At 47.0% G+C, this 19,012-nt stretch overlaps 1 protein-coding gene across 1 annotated transcript in view; it reads left to right on the top strand.

Annotated features, from left to right (window-relative positions):
- The first annotated feature begins 3,167 nt into the window (after positions 1-3,167).
- LOC149317834 (calcium/calmodulin-dependent protein kinase II inhibitor 2-like) overlaps positions 3,168-19,012 on the top strand; it is a 38,462-nt gene continuing 22,617 nt past the window's right edge. Inside the window, exon 1 of the mRNA XM_089508546.1 lies at positions 3,168-3,184. The gene's annotated coding sequence lies outside the window, so the exon portion shown is untranslated. The remainder of the gene's footprint in view (positions 3,185-19,012) is intronic.

Below are 19,012 nucleotides of genomic sequence, written 5' to 3' on the forward strand. Positions count from 1 at the left end.
CCAGGAAAAGAGATTCCACTGAAACATTGCGAGTCCAAAAGGCAGGAAAGCATTCACCTTGGGCAAATTCAATGTGCTTCCATCTGCAGTATTGAAAGGAAGATACAACAAAGTACTGTGAACACTTGTGCCCTTGTGAGGCAGAGAAAGTAGAAACTGTGGGTCCTGTTTTATTGTACTGCTCTTTTTATTGTGACCTGTGATGTCATTTTATTTGGTCTTACAAACTATTTACCAGGGAGACCTGATGTGCTTACAGTACCTTTTGGCTGAGCAGTCTCCTGAGATTATGGCCAAGGGAGCTAGTTTTTGTATGGCAGCAATAGCTTGTTAACATAGGATGTTATCTTAATATTAAAGGTACTATACTATCATTTTGTATATTTTACAAAGATTATTGTAACACAAGTATTTTACAGTTGATCCTGTTTTGGGCTCTGTATTTAATATTGTATTTTGATGTATGCATTGCATTTTATTTATCCCATCTTACTCCCTTTTTAGTGGTCATTGACCAAAATAAATATATGTACGTTATGTATGTATGCAACATTAGGAAGAACTTTCAGACACTAAGAGCTGCTTGACAGTGGAAGATGCTCCTTTGGAGATTTTGATGGAGTCTCCTTCTTTGGAGGCTTTTAAACTGAGGCTGGATGGCCTTCTGCTGGCGATGCTTTGATAGTGAGTTCCTGCATGGCAGAAGAAGGGGGTTGGATTGGGTGGCCCTTGGGGTCTCTTCCAGCTCTGTGATCCTATGGCTCTGGAGCGGCAGAAAACAATCTTGCTCCTTCCTCAATATGACATCCCTTCAAATATTTAAACAGGGCTAGGAAACAGGAATGAAAGGCTTCCAAATTCACTTGGTCATCAACAGCTTTGCTCAGGTCTTACAGAGTCACAGAAGTTCATAATAGTGTTTCTTGGAGGTCTGCCATTTGTAGGGTGGGTGTCAAACTAGATAATGCTGTTCTTAGTCCCAGTAGACCCAGTGAATCAACAGCATTTACTGTGTGTTGATCCATTCAATAGGTCTATACCAATAGGGCTAACCAACAAGGCTGAGGCCGCAATTAGCACCATTCCTGACGTTGCCTTTGGTGACACACCTTCTGCCTCAATGTGTCTGCTTCCACTGCCTGGTCCATCCATCCATCCATCCATCCATCCATCCATCCATCCATCCATCTTGATCTGGCAGGGAAGTAAGCTGGGAATTGCTTGGGAATTATGGGGCAAACAGAACAAAACTGAGATGCACATATAGCAATGCAGATGAAATTACTGAAACAGGGATCTGGAATTGGATGGGATAGGTCCCTTCCTGAGGAGTGGCTATGTTAGTCTGTTGCAGAGGATACTCAGAACTTAGTAGGAAAAGACCCCAAGGGCCATCCAGTCCAACCCCTTCTGCCATACAAGAACTCTCAATCAAAGCATCCCCACTTCTGTTGTTATTTGCTGTCAGGTCAGATGGAGACCCTATGAATGAGAGGCCTCCATGAGACCCTGTCATTCACACCTTTATTTCGATCTTACAGATTCAAGTCCATGGCTTCCTTAATGGGATCAATCCACCTGCAATGCGGCCTTTCTCATTTCCTACTGCCTTCACTGAGCATTATCATCTTTTCCATTGAGTCACATCCACAGTTGATACGTCCAAAGTATGGCAGCCACAGTTTAGCCAAGATGGCTTCCAGTGAGTGTCCAGGTCTGATTTGCTCCAGGGCCCATTCATTTCGGTGCCATGGCAAAGCTCTCTCTTGAAACCACATTATAAATGAATTGATTCTCTTCCTGTCAGCTTTCTTCACTGCCTGGCTTTCACAACTATGCCAAGAAACTGGAAGTATGTTGGCTGGGGTGATTCTGCCTTTGGTATTTAATGATATATCAGGCTTTTCTGAATGGAAAAATGAGGCCACATGAGGTGCCACGGAGCTACTTGCGGAAGATGTGAGACAGTCATTCCATGTGGCTGAGTAAGAAATGATGACATGGCTGGGTGGCAGGACATCTTTTCTTTCAGGGACTCATTCCCTTGTGGGATGGAGATATGAAGTCAGTGATATGATAGATGGAAGGGGGAATCACAATGCAGTTCATCTCTTTTTCTGTCTCTCTTGTGTTTCAAAGAATTCTTTCAACTTGGTGCCTTCCAGATGTATTGGACTGTGGTTAGGGAGCTGGGTCTGTTTATCCTGGAGAAGAGACAGTTAAGAGGTGATATGATGGCCCTGTTTTAATATTTGAAAGGATGTCATATTGAGGAGGGAGCAAGCTTGTTTTCTGCTGCTCCAGAGAACAGGACCCAGAACAATGGATGCAAGCTCCAGGAAAAGAGATTCCAGCTCAACATTAGGAGGAACTTCCTGAGAGTAAGGGCTGTTCGACAGAGGAAGGTGCTGCCTTAGAGTCTCCTTCTTTGGAGATCTTTAAGCAGAGGCTGGATGGCCATCTCTTGGGGTTGCTTTGATTTTGAGTTCCTGCATGGCAGAAGAGGGTTGGATCAGGGCCCTTCTTGGGGTCCCTTCCAACTCTAGGATTCTCTGAGGGACGCTGGTTTTCCTCCCCCTCCCATCTCGCCTTATGTTGCTTAGCTGATCAAAGGTATCCGCACAGGAGCAGGGAAAACAGGCCAAGGAGACAGTGGTAGTAACTAGCCAGAGGTGTGAAGGGGGACTAGGGAACCCACATGACCCAGAAGCTAAAGACTCCTAATTCCAGTTACATGGGACCATGATTATGTAGGTTTACAGTTACTGGTGACCTGTTTCAGGAAGATAAAGAGAAGAACAAAAGAAGCCCCCAGCCAGATCTGACTTAAATGGCTCTTCTTGTCCAGTGTCATGCTTCATTCAGATGCCCCAGGAGGTCCATGCGCAAGACCACCATCAAACATTATTGAGTGCAGGTGCATAGCTGGATTGGGAGAGTGTGCAAAAAGATGGGTTTGGGGGAGGGAAAAAAGAGAGAATTTGCAGCTATGCACAGCCATGAATGGTTACGTCTGTCTGGGTTTTATCTTATTCGTCTTTCTGCCCTTTGTGTGGGTGCTTTCTTTATGCATCCATGCCAGGTGTTGCATCTGTGGAAACTGGCACAGGGATGCCTGCAAGTGCCATTTCCTCTCTAAAGCCCTGAGTAGAGCTATTGAAAAGGCAGGCAGGCAGGCAGCCAGGTTGCCCATTTCTATTCATAAAACGGCTTGAATGAGGCTGCGGCGCAGAGCCCTGCCTCCCCCACACTTGCTTTTCTGGAGCGAAGCCTGGCATCTCCATCTCCGCTGCAGCTGGAGGCAAGGCAGAAGGGATGGAGAGGAAAGGCTTTGGTCCTTCCAAACAGGACAGAGGAGGCACTCCGGGAGGATATTCCCCAGAGACTACAGGGCTATACATCCAGGCAGACTGCCCTCCATGAGAGCCACCATGAAGTGATGGTTAGTGGAGCTCAGGTTTCTCCCAAATGATCAAGCAGGGCTTACGATTTTCAACCTTGCAAAACACAGAGATGGGACTCTTATAACCATGGAATCATAGAATCCCTGGACGTTATCAGACAAGGGAAATTGGAAGTATAATCCAATGGCAATCCGAACGCAATCATGGGGTTTAACCTTTTTGCGTGATAGACTACCACACGCAATTTCGGGCAATGGGACGTCAGTATGAACGCAATCATGGGGTTTCACATTATTGCATGGGAGGTGATCACGTGCCATTTCAGGCAATGGGAAGACAGTTTGAATGCAATTCTAATTCACGTAAATTCGCTGAACTAGCAAATTCAGTGAATGCGTTCTGGCCCCACTTTCTTTTCATTCGAAATTAAGAGAAATTCCTCCCATGTGATAAGCTTCCTAGAGTTGGAAGAGACCCCAAGAAGGGCCCTGATCCAGTCCAAGCCCCTTCTTCTTCTGCCATGCAGGAACTCACAGTCAAAGCACCCCCAAGAGATGCTCATCCAGCCTCTCTTTACAAACAGCCTCCAAAGAAGGAGACTCCACCACACTCTAAGGATTTTTCCGTGAATGGTTCCTTGCTGTTTATTGCCTGCTTATTCCCGGGACAATGGCACATTGTGGCGTCATGTGAAAATATTAACTGCGACTGCACAATTTCCCCATGATTTTCGCTGTTTAAACCATAATTTTTTCTGTGAGATGAAATGTCCAAAGAATAATAAATGTTTGCTGGCAATTCTGTATTGTAGCCAGAGGGATCTTGTAGCACCTTTGAGACTCACTGAAAGAAAGAACTTGGTAGCATGAGCTTTCCAAGACTTGCTTTGGGCATCTGAGGAAGTAGGCTCAAGTTTACAAAGGTTTTCTTACAGTTAGTCTCAAAGATGCTACAAGATCCCTTTGCGTACAATGCAGAATTGCCGGCCAATATTCCTTCCATCTGTTCTGTTGCAGAGGCAACAAGAGAAGGGGCCACAGTGGCCCAGTCCCATTCTGGCACTCGTTGCCCCTTCCTCCTCCTCCTCCTCCTCCTCCTGTGACATGCAACAACGTTTGCCGCTTTGCTTCGTCACCGCTCAGTTGCTCAGCCTTGGATGCGTTGTGTGTGTGGCGGTGTGTGGATTGATGACAGCAAAGTGTGCTGTTTGACGGGAAGCATAATCTGTGTGGGTTTATTTATTTATACTGCGGTGCCCAGGAACTGACTTGGCAGCCTCTTCATTCTCGTTTCTGTTCCCTGAGCTCTACTCCGCCTCTTCCGGGATGCTTGGCTATTTGCTCTCTTTGTAGGAGCTACGCAAGGGATCAGGGCCGGCCCTAGCCTTAGGCAGAGTGAGGCGGCTGCCTCAGGCAAATGTTGGGGCAGCAGCAAAAGTGTTGCAGGTGCTGTGCATCCTGTTCTGCATTTCCTAAGCAATTTATTTTTTGGTCTTTAGGAGGACAAGAGCCTGCAAAAACACTGACCTTTGGGGCTTTGGAATGAAAATCAGGGCTGTATCCATACTGGAGAACTAACCCAGTCTGGAACCATTTTAAGCATCCTGGCTCAAGGCTATGGAATTCTGGGAACTGGAGTTTGTTGTGGGGCCTTCCTTCCTTAAGCTCCGCTCTGCTCTGGGCCCACAACAAATGGTGCCAAACTGGGTTATTTCTCCAGTGTGGATGCAGCCGATCACCGGTATTCTACATCAGCTACAAAGGGCTGGCACAGATGGGCAGGAAAAGCGGCTCAATCCTGCTTTTTCCAAATGCAGGTTGAAACCCTTAGGCATGGCACAACATCAACTGCACTGCTGGGTATTTTTGTTTTGTTGCCTCCCCACCACACATGTGCAACATTGCACAAACACACCCCTTGCAACCTCCAAGTACCTCCCATGTCCACCCAGATGCCAACCCACCTTTGATCGGCCACACATTTGCATGTACAAGTGATGGAGTGGCAAACCAAAATCATGGAGCCCCCCCCCCCCCATACGTGCCCCCTTTACCCGCTTTCACCCCATGTCCCCCTGTTAGGATGTTATCAGACAAGGGAAATTGGAAGTATAATCCAATGGCAATCTGAACGCAATCATGGGGTTTAACGTAATTGCGTGATAGACTACCACACACAATTTCGGGCAATGGAAAGTCAGTCCGAACGCAATTCAAATTCACGTAAATTTGCTGAACTAGCAAATTCACGTGAATGCGTTCTGGCCCCACTTTCTTTTCATTCGAAATTAAGAGAAATTCCTCCAGTGTCTGGTTTGTGTGTGTTGTCGTTACATCCACTGGAGTTGTCACACTTTCATTGCTTTGCTTTGCTGCAGTCCCTCAACTGAAATGGTGAAGGCTTCTGGAAACCATGAAGCCCTGTGAGGAATGACTGAGGCAATTGCTGGGGATGTTCATCCTGGAGAAGAGAAGGTTACGAGGTGATATGACAGCTCTGTGTTAGTATTTTAAGGGATGCCATATTGAGGAGGGAGCAAGCTTCTTTTCTGCTGCTCCAGAGAATATGGAGCAATGGAGGCAAGCTACAGGAAAAGAGATTCTACCTCAACATTAGCAAGAACTACCTGAGGGTAAGAGCTGTTAGACAGTGGAAAATGCTGTCTCAGATTGTAGTAGAGTCTCTTTCCTTGGAGGCTGTTTTTAAAGAGGCTGGCCATCAGTCACAAGGACGGCTTGGATTGTGTCTTATCATAGAATTGTAGAGTTGGAAGAGACCCCAAGAAGGGCCCTAATCCAGTCCAACCCCATTCTGCCATGCAGGAACTCTCCATCAAAGCATCCCCATTGAGAGATGGCCATCCAGCCTCTGCTTAAAGACCTCCGAGGAGGGAGACTCCACCATTCTCCATTGCGGGAGTGTGTTCCACAGTCTGCCTTTCTTCCTCCAAGGCAGAATGGGGTTGGACTGGATGCCCTTGGGGGTACCTTCCAACCATATAATTGTATGAGAGGGTGAGTGAGCTGGACTTGACTTGTTTCATCAGCAGTGGAGCAGTAGGAAAAGACTCTGCCACAGACACAGACCCTGTGGCTTGGCATCTCAGTCTGGGACTTATGGGCTGCGCATTTTGTTCATAGTTGTAGGAGGCGGGTGGGAAGGCCCCCTTATCACCATTGCACAAAGAGCTCACTCTGCCTCAAGGAGAGCCACATGTTAATTACTTTGCCCCATAAAAAGACCCAGCAGCAGCAGCAGCAGCAGCAGAGAGGAATGAGGCTGGCCCAGTCCCAAGAGGTGGTTCGGGTGGAAGGATGGAGGATGGAAGCCCAGCCTGTATTGGCAGGTGGCTTCCTCCCAGCTTGAAACAAAGACAGCCTGGAGTCCTGGGAAAGAAGCCTCCCTCCCTCCCTTTTCACTGGAGGATGGTTCTAGGTGTGTTTGTACATAGACACACACAGCACATGATGCACACAATCTGGTAGGGCCTCCCAGCCTGATAGAGAGGGATTACATAAACAGAGCATCAATAGTCAGCAAGAGCTGTCAGTCACAGGGACACGCAGGACCAGAAACACTTTTGCGCACTCTTTCTCTTCAGCCCTTTTCTCTGCGCACTGGCAGCTCTGTGGGCCTCTGGCTCTGGGCCCACCTGCCTCTGTGCATGCTCTGGAACTCAAGGCCTCTTTATTGGCACCTTTGGCCAGACCTTCCTGCAGTGGCTGCCGAGGAGGCACCAGAACGACCTTCACTAGGAACTACCAAGGGCACCTTCCTTCCTTCTGTCCTTTCTTTCCTCCCTCCCTCCCATTCTTTTCTTTTTTCTTCCATCCCTCCTTCCTTCCTCTCCCTCCTTCCTTCTCTCTTTTTCTTTCTTTCTTTCCTTCTTTCTTCCCTCCCTTTCTTTCTTTCCTCCCTCCCTTTCTCCTCCTCCTCCCTCCCTCTCCCCCTTCCCTTCCTTTTTCTTTCTTTCCTCCCTCCCCTCCGTCCCTCCCTCCCGTTCTTTCTTTCTTTCCTCCCTCCTCCTCCCCCTTCCCTTTTTCTTTCTTTCCTCCCTCCCCCCTCTACCTCCCTGCCTTCCTTCCCTTCCCTCCCTCCCTTCCTCCTTCCTTCCCCTCCTTCCCTCCCTCCCTCCTTGCCTTCCTTCCTCTCCCTCCCTCCCTCCCTCCCTTTCTTTCTTTCCTCCCTCCTCCTCCTCCTTCCCTTTTCCTTTTTCTTTCCTCCCTCCCCCTCTACTTCCCTGCCTTCCTTCCCTTCCCTCCCTCCCTGCCTTCCTCCATCCTTTCCTTCCTTCCCTTCCCTTCCTCCCTCCCTCCTTGCCTTCCTTCCTCTCCCTCCCTTTCTTTCTTTCCTCCCTCCTCCTTCCCTTTTTCTTTCTTTCTTTCCTCCCTCCCCCTCTACCTCCCTGCCTTCCTTCCCTTCCCTCCCTCCTTCCCCTCCCTCCCTCCCTGCCTTCCTTCCTTCCTCTCCCTCCTTCCCTTTCTTTCTTTCTTTCCTCCCTCCTCCGCCCCTTCCCTTTTTCTTTCTTTCTTTCCTTCCTCCCCCCTCTACCTCCCTGCCTTCCTTCCCTTCCCTCCCTCCTTCCTTCCCCTCCCTCCCTCCCTCCCTCCCTCCCTGCCTTCCTGCCTTATTTTCTTCCTTCCTTCCTTCCTCTCCCTCCCTCCCTCCCTCCCTCCCTCCCTCCCTTTCTTTCTTTCATCCCTCCTCCTCCTCCTCCCTCTTTCTTTCTTTCTTCCCTCCTTCCCTCTTAAGAGCTCCAGATCCTGAATGGGAAGCCAGGGGGCTCTCTGCCAGGCAGCTGTTTCTTCAGTCTCTTCTTCTGCCAACCCAGCATTTGGGGACTAGAGAGGAGGAGAGGGATGCTCCCATTCATTCCTTTGGGGAAGGAGAGAAGTCACTTCCAGCTGGAAGAAAAAAGCAATGCAGCAGAGGAGCTCTGTCCAAGGCTCAGCCCAGCAGCCAAAGAAATGCGCCAAACCCTGCAGATTCAGAATTCAAACATATATAGCCATGGTAGTCTGTAGAGTCAGTATGAAGAAGAGCTTGTAGGAATACTGAGAGGTGGTTTGGTCAGTTCCTTCCTCTGAAATAGAGCCCAGAGGGCTTGGCATTTGTTGGTGGTCTCCTAGCCAAGCACTACCCAGGACTGACCCTGCTTAGCTTCCAAGATCAGATGATATCAGAGAATCACAGAATCCTAGAGCTGGAAGAGACCCCAGGAAGGGCCCTGATCCAGTCCAACCCCCTTCTTCTGCCATGCAGGAACTCTCCATCAAAGCATCCCCATTTTGACAGATGATCATCCAGCCTCTGCTTAAAAACCTCCAAGGAAGGAGACTCCATTGCACTCCATTGAGGGAGTGTGTTCCCCTGTCAAACAGCCCTTACTGCCAGGAGGTTCCTCCTAATATGGAGGTAGCATCTCTTTTCCTGGAGCTTGCATCCATTGCTCTATTGGGTCCTATTCTCTGGAGCAGCAGAAAACAAGGGTCTGGTGTCTTTAGGTTATTTAGGCCTCAGCAATTAGCAGATGATAAATGATCCAGGACTAAGAAATGCGAATATGCAAAGGGGTCTTGTGGCACCTTTGAGACTACCTGAAAAAGAGAAGTTGGTAGCATAAGCTTTTACAGACTTGTATCTACTTCCTCAGATGCATGTGATGCAAATGTAAAGATGTGCTATTGAATTCTGGGATTTGTAGTTTTGTGAGACACAGTATTTAGCTTTCTCCATCAGAGAGCTCTGGTGCCACGACAAACTTAAGAATCCCAGGATTCCAAAGGATGGAGCTATTGTCAAAGTGCAATAATTCTGCAGTGCAGATGCTGCCCAAGATAATCAAAAGTCTGAAATCAAGCTTTATATGGAAAGACTTAGGAAGCTGGATCTGTTTAGCCTGGGAAGAGAAGAAGGAGAAATGGCATGATAGCCATGTTTAAATATTTGAAGGGGTATCATGTAGAAGATGGGTTTTCTACTAGTTCAGGGACTAAACAGAGGCTTGGTGGCCATCTTTTTTTTTTTGGGGGGGGGGCCTTTGGTTGTGCATTCCTGCATGGCAATGGGCCATTCCTGTGATTCTGTGATTCTTGACTTCTATGTCTTGGTTTCTAAGGACTGTAATCAGTGAAACTATAAGGAACTGAATTGCAAAAAGTACAACCATTGCAATTGCTTTACTAGCAGTCATTAGCAAGCAATACTTAGACAGTGACACAAACATCTATGTGCTAGTGAACCATTAATGTGTGCAGCACACCATCCAGACCAACCCCATTCTGCTGTGCAGGAATGCACATTTCACGGTCTTTCCGGTCATCTGCACTTCTTCTCATGGGCTCCACATATCTCTGACCCCAGATACCTTTGTAGACCTCTCTTAACTTTAACCCACTAATGTCTTCACCGCCATGGATTTCATCCTTAACAAGGGAAGGTGAATGGACTGAGTCCCGTTTCTTTCTTTATATATTACGGGGGTTATAGCTGCCGTGAGTCTTAATATTGAGAGAAAGGAAGGATATCAATAAAGGGATCGATTAATCGATTGGTTGACGACCAAAACTCATGGCATTTTGTCCAAAGTTCTACCCTGAACCTGAGAACGTTTCTTTTTCTATGCTGGCTTGGGGATTCTGGGAGTTGTAGCCCCAAAAGTAACTTTCCCAATCTCTGGCATTCTATAAATTTACCAGTAGTTTAAAGAATAAGTCATTAACCAAAGTAGAAAAAGGACGGTTACCAGTGATGAAATACTGGAATAAGAACTGGCAAGGTCTGATGATATAGTGCTTTCCATAAGAGCAATATCTTACTCTCTGTTTGCCCTTCCTTTTGTTCTCACTTTCTTTTCCCCTTCAACCTTTGTAGTTTTTAATAGGCAGATCCACTGAGAACCTTTTACAATTTAAAGAACGGCAGTGATAGGATGACTGAAGCAACAACGGAAGGTAAAAAGCATCAAAAGTCAAGAGTTGGAGGGAAGACATAGGTTTTTATTTTATCAAGAACAAAGAATATTGTTATTCTGCAAGGTTTCAGTCATGTACTAGAAAACAGCTGGGATTTATACAGTGCGATTGTCTGTGTTTTATGTGTTATAAATGAAATCTTTTTAAAAGAGAGAGAGAAGATTCTGAGAATCATAATGCAATAATAATAATAATAATAATAACAGCAATAGAAAGGTGTAATGAGTTCAAGACACCCGAAGACAGCCGCCCTCATCAAACTCGGTGTGACTGTGAGTCAGTCATAGAGTGTGTTAATGGTTTGCTGTCCTCTGTTGTAAAGTTGTCATTGCTCTGAACAAATACAAAATGAACAGAAGGGAAGGCTGCCACTTCCTCACTTCAAATGGCTGCTTCAGAGGCAAAGATTTCAAAGAAGAAGCCAATTATGTCCTCATCCAGGGGATCCACGTCTCTCCGGTAAACAGCCCCAGATGCTTTTGTCCTTCTCGGGAACGGCATCTCCATTGCATCGTTGTGTTCTCATGAGGCATCGGCCTTCTGGGAAACTCTCTCTTCAGGGTTCCTTGAGGACCAGGACCGTGTGACGCACCATACAACGCAGAAGGTCAAACGCAGGGACAGTGGGATGGAGAATACACCTTGGGTTATCATCCATAGCCTAACGGAGACAACCAAGTTGCTGGACCCATTTTTGGAGACAGGGTTCGCCACCATGGACCAAAAACCAAAGCAGATTTATAGCCACAGCTACTTCACGTTATGAAGCAACCTGATGACAAGGAGACCCTGGACTAGTAGCATCTTCCTTATGTTTGTGGCATTTATTCATGCCAGCCATGCGTATGTCATAGGTCGACCCATCAAACTGCTGGTCAAAAGTCATTTACGGTCAGTGATATGATAGCCCTGTTTAAATATTTGAAGTATTTGATGTCATATTGAGGAGAGAGCAAGCTTGTTTTCTGTTGCTCCAGAGAACAAGACCCAGAACAATGGGAACACTGGGAACAACTTCCTGACAGTAAGCACTGTCCGTCAGAGGAAGATGCTCTCTTGGAGAGTGATGGAGTCTCCTTCCTTGGAGGCTGTCTTTAAACAGAGGCTGGATGGCCATCTGTCAGTGGGGATGCTTTGATGGAGAGTTCCTGCATGGCAGAAGAAGGGGCTTGGACTGGATCAGGGCCCTTCTTGGGGTCTCTTCCAACTCTAGGATTCTGTGATCCCCACATCAGCCTACCTGGGCCTTTCAGTCTTTGGGGGGAAGACTTCCTCTCCATCCCACGATCTTCCCAGGCTTGTTTGGTGAAGTCATGGGAGAGAGCCTTCTCTGCATAGGATGAGGAAGCCTTTTCATCCCACCCTGTTCTGGCATCATCCTGTTTGGACTATGCGCAACCCAAACCCCGGTCCTGGCGCAGGCAGTCCAGACAACATCCAACACATTCTGCACCAGACACAGGGCCTAACGAGGTTAAAACACATTAAAATAATGCACTGCACTTAGGATATAAAAATGAAATGCACAGATATAGGATCATGGGGGACGCCTGGCTTAAGGAGATTTACGTGTGAAAGGGTTCTAGGAGTCCTAGTAGACCCCAAGTAGAAAGAGGTTGGACTTGATGACCCTTGGAGTCTCTTCCAACTCTATGATTCCAGGGACATACACTGCCAGGCTGTTTTTAAGCAGAGGCTGGATGGCTATCTGTGAATGGGGATGCTTTGAATGAGAGTTCCTGCATGGCAGAAGGGGGGTTGGGCTCCATCTGGGCCCTTGCAGTCTCTTCCAACTCTGTGATTCTATTATTCTAATGCTGCTGGCAGGAGATTATTATTATTAACCTTTGTTTATAAAGCGCTGTAAATTTACACAGCGCTGTACATACAATCTTTTAGTCAGACGGTTCCCTGCCCTCAGGCTTACAATCTAAAAAGACACGACACAAAAGGAGAAGGGAGAGGTGGTGGAAAAGGGGATGAGGTCCAGCAGTCTTCTCTACCTCCGAGGCCTGGACCAAGGCAGATGGTGGATAAAGGGAGGGCTTGTCTTCTTCCAGGCAGGCCTGTTGGAGCCAGCCTGCCTCTCTCTCTCTCTCTCAAGACGGTGGATGAAAGGAGGGCTCCTCTTCTTCCAGGAGGCCTGATGGATCCAGCCTGCCTCTCTCTCTCTCAAGATGGTGGATGAAAGGAGGGCTCCTCTTCTTCCAGGAGGCCTGATGGATCCAGCCTGCCTCTCTCTCTCTCAAGACGGTGGATGAAAGGAGGGCTCCTCTTCTTCCAGGAGGCCTGATGGATCCAGCCTGCCTCTCTCTCTCTCAAGATGGTGGATGAAAGGAGGGCTCCTCTTCTTCCAGGAGGCCTGATGGATCCAGCCTGCCTCTCTCTCTCTCAAGACGGTGGATGAAAGGAGGGCTCCTCTTCTTCCAGGAGGCCTGATGGATCCAGCCTGCCTCTCTCTCTCTCAAGATGGTGGATGAAAGGAGGGCTCCTCTTCTTCCAGGCAGGCCTGTTGGAGCCAGCCTGCCCCCCTCTCTCTCTCTCAAGACGGTGGATGAAAGGAGGGCTCCTCTTCTTCCAAGGAGGCCTGATGGATCCAGCCTGCCTCTCTCTCTCTCAAGATGGTGGATGAAAGGAGGGCTCCTCTTCTTCCAGGAGGCCTGATGGATCCAGCCTGCCTCTCTCTCTCTCAAGATGGTGGATGAAAGGAGGGCTCCTCTTCTTCCAGGCAGGCCTGTTGGAGCCAGCCTGCCCCCCTCTCTCTCTCTCAAGACGGTGGATGAAAGGAGGGCTCCTCTTCTTCCAAGGAGGCCTGATGGATCCAGCCTGCCTCTCTCTCTCTCAAGATGGTGGATGAAAGGAGGGCTCCTCTTCTTCCAGGAGGCCTGATGGATCCAGCCTGCCTCTCTCTCTCTCAAGATGGTGGATGAAAGGAGGGCTCCTCTTCTTCCAGGAGGCCTGATGGATCCAGCCTGCCTCTCTCTCTCTCAAGACGGTGGATGAAAGGAGGGCTCCTCTTCTTCCAGGAGGCCTGATGGATCCAGCCTGCCTCTCTCTCTCTCAAGATGGTGGATGAAAGGAGGGCTCCTCTTCTTCCAGGCAGGCCTGTTGGAGCCAGCCTGCCCCCCTCTCTCTCTCTCAAGACGGTGGATGAAAGGAGGGCTCCTCTTCTTCCAAGGAGGCCTGATGGATCCAGCCTGCCTCTCTCTCTCTCAAGATGGTGGATGAAAGGAGGGCTCCTCTTCTTCCAGGAGGCCTGATGGATCCAGCCTGCCTCTCTCTCTCTCAAGATGGTGGATGGAGGGAGGGCTCTGATGTCACAGCGAGGCACCCAGCCATGCGACTGATTCTGAGTATGTTGTTTTCAGCCTTGGAGAGAGCAACTTGCTCCAGTGGTGATGGTGCTGGGCAACACAGTGGCATGTGTGTGTATTACTTATTGACTTGAAATAAAATAAATGTGTGATAGCTGCCTGGTGCTGCTCCGGAGTGACCAGGTCATGAGGGGGGATTTGGGGCCCGAATATCCTGGGAGTAGCCTGGAGTACTGTGGCTGGTGTAGACCTGGTCCTAGCCCACCGTTGCAACCCTTTATACCACATTAGCACTCTCTGCTATATATATAATACCATGCAAACACCTGGATTATTCTGCCATTGCTTTTTGCAATGTGACTTTCACCCCACACATGCCTCCTCCCTTTCCATATTTTCACAGAAGGATGTGGTACAAGTCTTGCAAAGGATTGCCCTTTTCTCACCAGCATGGACTCTGCCAGTTTGACAAGCAGAAGGCCTATGCATGCCCTGTCATGGCATTTCTTGCGCAGAACATCCCGTATCTGTGATTTCTCGCCACAGCTTGAATGCCTGAGCTGTTTCTTAAAATGTGGGTGGTGTTGGGCCTTCTGAACATATCTCACCCTGGACCTATTGCTTTGCAATGTGAGAAAGGGAGGTGTGTGTGTGGGGAGAGGATGATGGGCTTGATACTTGGAAAAATTGCTGCCAGGGCCAGCTCAGAAAAGATGCCCACCTGAATATTTGCTTCACCGCAAATGCAGGCAGTTAACAAAGCCTCTGGCAAAGAAGCTCTTTTTACACATCCATTTCCAGACCCACCCAGCTCTGCTTTTCATCCTTGTTCTTTGTCCAGCTGGAAATTTCAAGCAGCTTCAGCACTGGGAAGATGGTTGAAGCACTGTGTCTGCAGTAAACAATGCAGTGAAGGCTTTGCTGGGAAAGCTGGCCGATCCTACTGTAGCTGCGTGTGTCTGCCTGCAACAGGCAACTTAAAAAGCAGAATCCCTTATGGAGCATTCATGGACAGTAAAACAGAGATAAGAAGGAAATGCAGATAAGCCTGCCTCACCAGCTAAAGTCTAGCATGTTAAAAACCAAAAATGGAGAACATGAGAAAGTGAGTTCCTGCATGGCAGAATGGGGTTGGGCTGGATGGCCCTTGTGGTCTCTTCCAACTCTATGGTCTATGATTCTCTGTTTTGGTTGACTTATGCAAGACCTACCTGGCCTATTGGTTTCATTTTCTGTGTGCATATTAGTTTTTTTGTAGGGGAAAGTTTGCTGAAGCATACTGAAGTGCTCTTTGGTGTCTGGGTAAGGTATGGAGACTGATCCCAGTTCTCTCCATGTAATTTCTTCTCCCACCACAACCAATGGCTGATAGAATCACAAGGCCCAGCCAGTCCAACCCCAGTCTGCCATGCAGGAACTCTCAGCCAAAGCATCCCCATCCAGCCTCTGTTGAAAGGCCTCCAAAGAAGAAGACTGCACCAAACTCCAAGGCAGAAGCATCTTCCACTGTTGAACAGCCTTTACTGTCAGGAGGTTCCTCCTAATGTTGAGGTGGAATCTCTTTTCCTGCAGCTTGCATCCATTGCTCCATTGTCTCCTATTCTCTGGAGCAGCAGAAAACAAGCTTGCTCCTTCCTCAATATGGCAGCCCTTCAAATACTTAAACAGGGCTATCATATCCCCTCTTAACCTTCTCTTCTCCAGGCTAAACACCCCCAGCTCTCTGATCATCTGGAAGGCACCAAGTTGAATGCATCTGGAAGGCACCAAGTTGAAGGATTCTTGAGAGAGATAAAAAAGGATGAATGGCATTCTGGCCCCCCCGGGTATGAAACCTGCCCCATCGTTCTTCCTGCTTCTTCTCTATTTTCTCAGCACCTGTTTGGAAATGCCACGTTTGCCAAACTGACGCACGATGCTAAAGAAAACCTCGCCAGTATCGGGTACAAAGGTGCTGATGTCTTCCGGTGCCTGGGACATGGAGATGCTGTTAACATGATCCAAGAGGGCCTTGACCTTTTGGGCCGCAGCATCACTGCCGTTGAGTCACGGTCGGTCCAACGGCGCTGGACTTTTCCCATCCCAATTAACTCCTCCAAATGCCATTCATTCGTCCTGTTCACCAGGAGCAACAAGAGGGGAAAAGAAAGCTGACACCTGCATCTCCTGTCTTCCCCAAAGGGATGCAGTGAATCAACACTCACTTGGCTACGGTTTTCTAAAAAGCCACGTTCAAAAAGTTTGTAAATGCTAAAAACTCAATGCTGCGTAAAAATAAAGCATCCTCTTGATGTCTTGCATATCCTTTTTTAAAACTAAGTTTACTTCATTGTTTTAAAAACAACATAAATTAGCTTGACAGAACAACAGTAGAAAAACATATGCAATGCTTACATGGAACACAGGACACTGAGTTGCGTTATTGCGATCTTGAAATGCAAAGCGAATCCCCCTGAAATAACTTCTTCTGTTGGATTAATCCTTTCCAAAGGATTGCATAAATCGAGGGAATAGTCCCTAGGTCCATAGGTCGATGGAGCATGATGTCTTTCCTCATTAATTTGATGTACATAAGGAATAAATGGGAACCATGTTTCCTCAAAGGTGCCCCTCTGTTCTCGCAGACTTGAGATCCGCAGTCTTGAATATCTTGTCAGGGATGATGGGAGTTGTAGCTCTTCACCTCTGGCTGTAACTCACCACCTTGTTATGCAGCAGAGCTGACCAGCTTTGGCCAGTGGTTAGTGCTTTTCTTCAAAGCAGCAGAGTTTCAGAGAATAGGCTGAAGACCCTGACAAACTCTCCAAGCCTTCTCACTCTTCTTCCTCAGAAGTCTCCAAACTTCTCCAGGATCCTGCTGGCTCTTGTATCTTCACTCAAGACACCAGACAACTCAGTAGTCTTATATCAAAGATCTACTTTATTCTACTATATACAAAATACTATATGCCCTACAAATCACAATCTCTACAATCTCCAAACTACTCAACTATCCAAAACTACCCACAAAATACATTGGCAAACATAGCAATTCTTATAGCCATTGTCAAACACCACCCACTAGTCAGTTTCCACCCAGTGGGCATGTACATCCATTTTGAGTGGTTCTCATAGTTCAACCCATACTTAAGCATTTCATCATTTCACCTTGTACACTTAATGAGTCTCAGGTGTTTCCAATTGTACATTCTATAATTCTGTCCTTGACATTCAGGACTTCTAAATTACATTAGCTTTTTCACCTGTGTGGCTTCTTAATTGCTCTTGCTTAGTCACTGTGACTTTCACATACATGTTTTATTTCTTCTACTGTATGTCGCATGTTGCTTTTCCTTAACATATCTATGGAGGGGTGACTTCCGTTAAATTCAATGGGACTTGAATGTTGGCAAGCCTCTGAGTTTGTGTGTGTGTATCTGAAATAGACTGTGTGGCCCTATTCCATCTCCCAGCATTCCTCACAAGAATGATGGGAGCTGCAGTCCAGTGACGTCAAGAGCCGCCCGATTCATTCATTCTCCTGGCCTAAATGTTATTCAAAACCCACAAAACAGCCATGCCATTATTGGGGCAGCCAAAAAGCACAAATATACACATTGCAAGTGTTTGAAGCTCCACTGATCCAAAATCCACCAGACAGGGTTAGCATTATGGGAACAACCCAAATGCACAAAAATACATGTTGCAAGCTTTCGAAGCTCCGCTGGCTTCTTAATCAGGCAAAAGTGTTATAAATCAAACAGGAGAATGTGTGTGTGTCTGTATGTGTGTGTGTGTGTATGTGTGTGTGTATATATATATATATATATATATATATATGACTACATCTCATATATATATATATATATTAGTCCCAGTCCTGCTTTGACAGCTTGCAACATGTATTTTGTGCATTTATTTTGGCCTGATAAAGGCATCCCTCTTTTGTGGATTTTGGATGCTATTGTACTTTGGCATATGGACAACAACACAACCAAGTTTCTTTTGGAAACAGGGTCTCATAATGCTAAATGCCAAACCTTTTTTTAATCATCATAGGTCTAAGCTGGGTGCTGTAGGGTTCTTGTTGCCTGGCTGTTAATAATAGGAAGGAAAGCAAATCTTTATGTGTTGTTTCCTTATTTCCTCCTCTAAATAAATGTAGTAGTGCCAGTCCTGGATCCAGGGAGATTTGGCGTTCCATCATCCGGTTAACTCCTGATTGTATCTACTGCCAGGAACTTCGTATTAATGGACAATCCCACCTTGTATGAAGGTAAGACCCTGCCAGAAATTGTGGTTTCTTGCCAAGAAAACCCCATGATAGGTTCCGCCATAAATCAGAAACAACTTGAAGGCACACAACAACAACAGCAACCACAGGATGTCTTACATATGTGTCTTACACATGCAAATGTGCTTTTTGGGGCCTAAGTGTAACATCCATATTCAGTGGAAGCTTACAAATGAGCTTTCTGCCATCACACATCATTGCCCATTGCATGTTGTGAACAACACACCAATGCATGTTGCAGAATATCCATTTGATTATGCAGGGGTGCAATTCTGGAACAAGTCGGTACAACGCCACCAAGACATATCTCAATGAGAGTAAAGTAATGTTATGGCTCCATCTACACTGCAGAATTAGCACAGTTTGTCACCACTTTAACTGCATGGTTCAATGCTATGGAGTTCTGGGATTTGTAGGTTTGTGAGCGATTTAGCTGCCTCTGTGGTGCCACCCCAAACTTCAGATCCTATAAGATGGAGCCATGGCAGTTAAAGTAGTGTGAAAGTGCATTATTTCTGCAGTGTAGATGCAGCCTTGGATGATCTTAATCAGCTACTGAGCAACCAGGGCAAGGATACAGCCTTCCTATAAATCCTTTCCCTTCCAGGGGTCTGGTGTTGCCCACAGTTGTCTGACACTTTATGAGCTAATCTAGCGGTTCAATATCTCAAGTTCTTGGCAGTTTTAAATAAAACAACATTTGGAAGAATATTTGTGCCGCCATCTTGGCCTTTGAAATGTTACCGAGTTTGGATTTATATCAATTTTAGGTGCCAAGCGATCAAAAATCATGACTCCTGACTGAGCCCATTGCAGCCACCGTTACCCCAAAAGCGAGCCGACCACGTAGCCAGGCAGCCTTGCAAGGCATGGCTATAAGCAGAAGTAGATTTAAACCTTTAAAACCAGTTCTGGGAGTTGCCCTTCCAGTTTCGCAGGCAACCCTAAAAATGAGGACAAAAGAAGTTTGCCTCACCTATTGATGGCATTAAGTACTCAGCCATCTAGATAGAGGTCTTCTCCCAAAGAAGTGGCAGACCCTTTTTG

This window comes from Sceloporus occidentalis, unplaced genomic scaffold, assembly GCF_023333645.1.
Source record: "Sceloporus occidentalis isolate IW3139 unplaced genomic scaffold, rSceOcc1.0.p SCAF_2, whole genome shotgun sequence".
In the NCBI taxonomy this organism is placed as follows: domain Eukaryota; kingdom Metazoa; phylum Chordata; class Lepidosauria; order Squamata; family Phrynosomatidae; genus Sceloporus; species Sceloporus occidentalis.